The sequence below is a fragment of the Rutilus rutilus genome (genome assembly GCF_951802725.1).
Source record: "Rutilus rutilus genome assembly, chromosome: 3".
NCBI classification, from domain to species: Eukaryota; Metazoa; Chordata; class Actinopteri; order Cypriniformes; family Leuciscidae; genus Rutilus; species Rutilus rutilus.
The window spans coordinates 14,702,577-14,709,095 of record NC_140211.1 but is presented as its reverse complement, the minus strand read 5'-3'; positions in this window follow the sequence as shown (position 1 = coordinate 14,709,095).

The window sequence follows — 6,519 nt, the reverse complement described above, 5'->3', positions numbered from 1 at the left end:
AAAATGTAATTCGTCTTTTTCTTCTTATTATTCTTATTATTAATAAAGAATAATTTAAAACATGCAAAAGAAGTGGGTATGGCAGAAAGCAAATAGTTTTGTGGTATACAATTGTAATTCGTCAAAAATATTGACACTGCAAATTGTGCAACCTTTATAGTTAGATGTACATTACAAAATGAAACCATAAATACATGCAAAGGAAGTGTAGTGTGGCGGAAATGCATTCATTTTGTGGTATAAAGTGCTTATAAAAATATGTTTAATCAAAATAAATAATTGTAACGTAATTCAACTTAATATAAATATTATAAATCTTAATTTTTTAGTATAAACTTTTCTGACTGAAGTTTAAAATTCATGCAAATAATTTCAGTTTCACTTCAGTAGTTGATAAGACGGACCTCCTGTCAAAAAAATGATTGATTGACAGGTGCCCCGCCCCTTCCGGTGACATGTCCCGCCCCTTACGGTGACAGGTACCCGCCCCTTTTGGCATAGGGTCAAAGGGATCAAAGAAGATAAAATGAGATCAAAGGAGATCAAAGGATCAAAGGGGTTTGGCAGTTAGTGTTGACTTTTGATTGACAGGTTCACAGTTAGTTTTGATTTTTGATTGACAGATTGTCCCCTCCTAGCCCTTGATCATGTTTTTGACAGTTAGTATTGACCCGGTTAGCCCTTGATCATGTTTTTTTGACAGTTCGTTTCGGGTTTTGATGCCTTTTGAAGCCTTTTGATATGGACAGAAAGTGTTATAACAATATGTCATGGTATCTGACAGAAAGTTGAAGTCTTTTGAAGTTGGTATAATAATAACACATCATGATTTGGACAGAAAGTCTGATTGTTTGAAGCTGGTATCACACACGATCCTCCCTACATATTCCTGAGCGTATCCGAGGTGTCATGTGAAAACTGATAAGGGAAAAAACTGTGGAAGTTTATGTCACACAAACGTTGAAAAGACATTCAGTTCTTTTAAAAGAATATAAATGATTATAAAATAAAGATCTTACTAAAACCTCACACCAAAAGTTTAAATAAAAAATTGCAACGAGTCTCTCAACCAGAGGCCCCAGCTCGTGTGTATGTGTGTGTGTGTGTGTGTGTGTGTGTGTGTGTGTGTCACAGGATTCCCCCCTGCCACCCTTTGCATTTGAGCTCTGACATCTGAAACGTGCTGTTCAGACACTGTGATTAAACAAGTCATACAAAAAAAATTAAAAATTCTATCCTTTAAAATAATGATCGTGCCAACTAAACTAAAGTTGAAAAAACATACTGTTCTCATGCTAATTTAACTAAGGTTGAAAAACTGTGGAAGTTTATCTCACACAAATGTTGAAAAACCATTCAGTTCTTTAAAAGTGTATAAATGAAATGGTTATAAAATACTAAAATCTTCTGAAACCAATTCTTTCAGTTTTAGATGAACAAAACAAAAGAATAAAATCCATCCGGCATGTTTAGATAACTAAAGGGCCTCTTTTCACACCACCTGTTTGACCTGCGGAGCTTTCAAAAAGCACCAACCAAAGGGTGTGTGTGTTTGTGTGTGTGTCTGTGAGAGAGTCACACAAATTATATCAGGTGCTGAGTTTAGTTATAAGAAGTATAATCTTAAAAGTTTAAATTATATCTTTTAAAAACAAAAGACTGTTTAAATAAAATCTTTAAAGTTTGAATACATACACATCTTCTATTTACCTTTTAGAAGATTACTGTAATGATTTTGTGTAACGGTTATTAAACAATGTCTGTTCAAAAACTGTACTTAGTCATCTTAAATCTCATTTATATGAAAAGATTCAATCAGCATTTTTTTTTTGTCCGTGTGGAGTTTCAATTTTGATGGCTTTCCATAGCCATGATGATTTTTGTACCGTAACAGCCCAGACCCTTCAGGGATAAACTACAGTGTGAAAGGAATGTTCCAGACCCTCACAGTAAAGCTAGTCTGCGTTCCAGAGTACATCCAGAGTTTTATACTAAATTCATTTAAAAGTTCAAATTAGATATTTTAAAATTAAAAGATTGTTTAAAGTTTGAATACATTCATATCTTCTATTTATCTTCTAAGAAGACTTATGTTTGATATAAATGATTTTGCTTAAATTTAACCTACGGTATTATTTTTACTAAACAGCGTCTGTTCAAAAACTTTAGATTGTTGAAAAACTGTACTTAGTCGTCTTAGATCTTAGATCTTTTGACCATACAACATGTTGTCAACGTTTGTCACAATGTTTTGTTTTTAAGAAATCCAAGGACTCCACATTGCCCTTATTTACACTAAGTTTGTATCATTGGGAAAATCACCACACAATTTCAGAGACGCGATGTGCCTCTGTGGTCCGTGGCGCAGCGCATCCAGGCATGGTATGGAAATGGTTGCCACCTCGTGGCTCGGAGTTGATACAACATCCTATTCACAGCGAATTGAGCGAATATTTAATTTTACTTGTCTTAATTCAAAGCATGATCTTACCGGTAGCTATGATCTATCACACGTATAAGATGTATAAGATCATTTTTACTTGTAACTCCCAAACTATCCTTAATCAGTGTGGAAACACACAGGGTGAAACCCCTTTACTGAGAATATACAATCGGTTATCTACTCAAAATATATGTAGAAGTTTAAATCCGGTGTTTGAAATCTGTCTGGTGGCCGTATGAATAGACTTTGGGGAGAGCTGATGATACTATAGCAGGAACCATGCCCTTTGACCTCCTTGATTTTGGAGGCTTTTTTGTTAAAGATTTCTCCCATCTAGCGGTGAAATTGTATTTTGCATTTTAACGAATAGTGCTCTCTAGCGCTTCGCTTTTCAAATGCGTGTTGCAACTGCGGTAGCCGTTATGTGCCAAGAAGCTATGACAACATGTCTTCCAATAGCACATCACAGAGTTTAACTATACATGTTCTACTGTTATGCTGCCTATATAATGATTTACACAACCAAGCAATGAAAAAAGCTTGTCATTTTGACTTACCTGTCGAGAAGAAAGCAGGCAACTTCCCTTTCAAAGTCTTTCTCCTCCATTAGCTCTTTCCACCTGGGAAAAGCTATCCCGATATTTATTTGCATCCCGATAAATAAAATGTTTGCTTTTTGGCCACGAGGATTCCTTCTCCTGTGGCTCGGCACAAGTATGATCCTGCATTATATTGTCCCGCGCAGTGCAGCCTTTCAAATTTGCCGGGGCAGTGACAAGCGCATCTCACTGATCTCCGTGTCCGCTTCAGCCGGTCTCAGTCAGCCGGCTCTGAACGAACACGCGTTGAGGTAGGCTAGTGCTTTTTGTCCCTCTCTGCCATTATAGTTTTTCAAGATGGCGGAACGACATGGAAGCTTCCATGGACTTACCCGCCCCATGTAAATAAAGATAAGAAATGTTTCGCTTCAAAGGATAAGTCAGATCATTGGCAGAGGTCATTGTACACCCATGAGGACATATTTATGAATAAAGACAATGATTTTAGCTAATAAAATACCATTTTTTCAACCGAGCGAATCTGCACATGAGAGGCCTTCAGAAGTCATAACTTCAGGGGTAGGTCAGTTGGCGAAAACACTGCATGTGTAAAAATCAAATACGTTATTACACTTTTCAAAGGATAATCTAGCTTTAAAGTTAGAATTAAAAGTAACCAAACATATCTGTTGTGTTCTGACACAAGGCCATTAACTGGTTCTTTTTGCTTTATAAATGTATTTTGCTTATTTCAACAAATATCAACCTGATAAATATGGACTGAATACACGATTAAACAAGATAATCATGCTACCCAATACGTCTGACACAACATTTTTAAGAAAAAACAATGTTTTAAAATTCAACTAAACCATGATACCAGATGATTTTTTGACAGTTTTCGGCATAGTTTCAGGCATAGTGCAATGTTCGAGAAAGCTAATATTGTTGTAATATTTGTGAGGTCTCACTCACAAGGCACAACTTTGTGTTGGCTGATCCAGACATAGCTTTACTAAAAGAAAATATTATGGAAGTCATTGTACTGTAATTGTAAACCATATTTTATTTATTAATATTATGGCTTCATGTTGATTTAAAGTTTTTTGTTTGTTTGTTATTAACTAATACCTTTATCTTTTTAACTAACACTTTAACATTCAGCACAAAAGTAAAGAGATGTATGAGCTAAGGATGTTCTCTGACCCCAAATAAACAGATAATGGAATGTTCACAATACAGTAAGATATTCTCCTACTTAGTATGTGTGTAAATAGTTGTGCTTAAATCTATTTTTACACACCATAGTGATGCAAAGTTCCACACCCTATGGATTAACTTTAAAACATAATCTTATTCTTTATCTTTAAGATTCAAAAGACCAAATCACTAAACCATAAAAACGATGATGGTTTTATTACTCCACTAAATTTAGTCATCTTGTTCAGACGACACTGTTTCACATTTTGTATGTTGGACTGTATGTGTTTTAGGTGAAGACGTTTCTTTGAGAGCCGTCAACATTCAGTGTTTATAGAAATAAATTAATGACGATTAAGAATTTAAGTGATAGTCTTTCTGTTTGAGAACTACAGTGATACTTTGTTTAGTGCAACTTTCCCTCTATCTACGAATCACACAAAGTATGAGTAACAAATTTACACTTAAACTATTACAACAGAATCACATCTGACTATTGTACCGAGAGATGCATATTCATCAAAACTTGAAGCTGTTAAACAAAGTTCCACACTTTGGTGAAACCTGCAGATAAAATTGCACCAAAAGTAAATTCTAGAGGTCAACTGGGTTAAAAGTAAATGCATCATCATGAGCCATTTAAAACAAATACAGAAAAGCCATTATAGTGATCAGTTTTTGAATGTCTGTAATTGACATCTTGTTTCTTTTTGTTTTTGTACAGTTTGCAAAAAGTATATAGTCTCAGAGCGTGGTCAAACATGTTCATATAGGAATGTATGAAAAACATGAAAAACAAAAAATATACTCATACATAAATATAAATAACATACACAAATCATTTCTTGTGTGTATTCTTCAATGATGTAGAATTAGTATTATTATGCTGTCGTTGTGGAAGGTTGTTAGGCTGTTGATTTGTCATGTTTCCAGAATATGTTTGAACGCTCAGCGTTTGAACGTCACCATCTGTTAAAAAAATTAACAATTAAATACACAACCAAAACCATGTAAACATTATAGTAAAGCTTATTGAAGATTGAGAAACATATTGACTACTAACAAAGTAAATTATAAATCTTTTCCTACATTTGATAATCTTTTTTCTGATTTTTTTCACTATGGACTTGATCCTTTTTAATGCTGTTTTCTCTCCATATTTATTCTGTAGTTCCTCTACTGTGTCTTCCAACCTTCCTGTTGTTCTTCTCCAGCTGTGTTAACCAAAGACAAACAGTTAGAAGAATAAAATGTATGTACAATAGCAAAAATAAAGTTGGTCATTAGTTGTTAGGGTCAGATACACCTGCAGACACATTCATACACAGGAGCCGCTGAGAGCGAGTTCCAGCTGATAACGGTCATAAAGTGCGAGATAAGGTGCAAGTAGCTAAACATTTCATATTTGACAGAAATGTTTTGAGAAATGTTACACAACGACAAAAATAATCAAGGCAAACTAATCAACTTTTTTTTTATTTCACCAGTTTGAACTTAAAATAGGCCTATATAATACATGTGATTTAATGTGAGAGGAGATGAAACAAATAACAGCCTTTTTCATCATATTAGGCATAAGATTAATAATGAATGTGTACATATTGTGAATTAATTTAATAAACATATTTACCTAACATCCATAGCCTTCAGTAAATTAAGGCTAGACAAAGTTGGCTTAAAAAAAGGCTTAAAAGTGTGGGGCTCAAAAATAAGTGTCATTTGGAACTCTTTTATAGTTATTTTTTATCAAAAAATATGTTGATAATGATTAAAAACTTAAGTGCCCTTCGAAGGCACCATTTTAGATAGTTTGGCACGAAGGGATTGTGTGTCCATAGGCTAGTGAGAGAGAGCGTCTGGTGCTCAGAAATACATTCTACAATGATATGTCTTCATTAAATGTCTGTTTTTTATTCTATTCTTTAATCCACACATAAAATAGGTTTTTATACCTGCTCAAGTACTTCTTGATGAGTTTCTTCTGTATTAAACAGCGAATCTTCTCAGTCAGATCGTCGCAAGATCTCAGGAATCCTCTCACACTGCTCGTGTTCACGCGCTCCATCGCTGCACTTCCGTCATATGCATATGCCTTTAATCCTATACAGCTGTTTAATAATAATAATAATAATAATAACTTTAATTTATGTAGCGTCTTTCACAGAACCCAAGGACGCTTAACAAACAACAAGAGAAGGGGGATAAAGAAGAGAGAGGTGTGAAGTCAGGGGAGCTAAAGCCCATAGGCCTCAGTGAAGAGGTGTGTTTTAAGCGATGACGACACCCATATTCAGCCCCTCCAGTGGGGTGAGGGGGCGGACCCCAATCGCTGTCCTG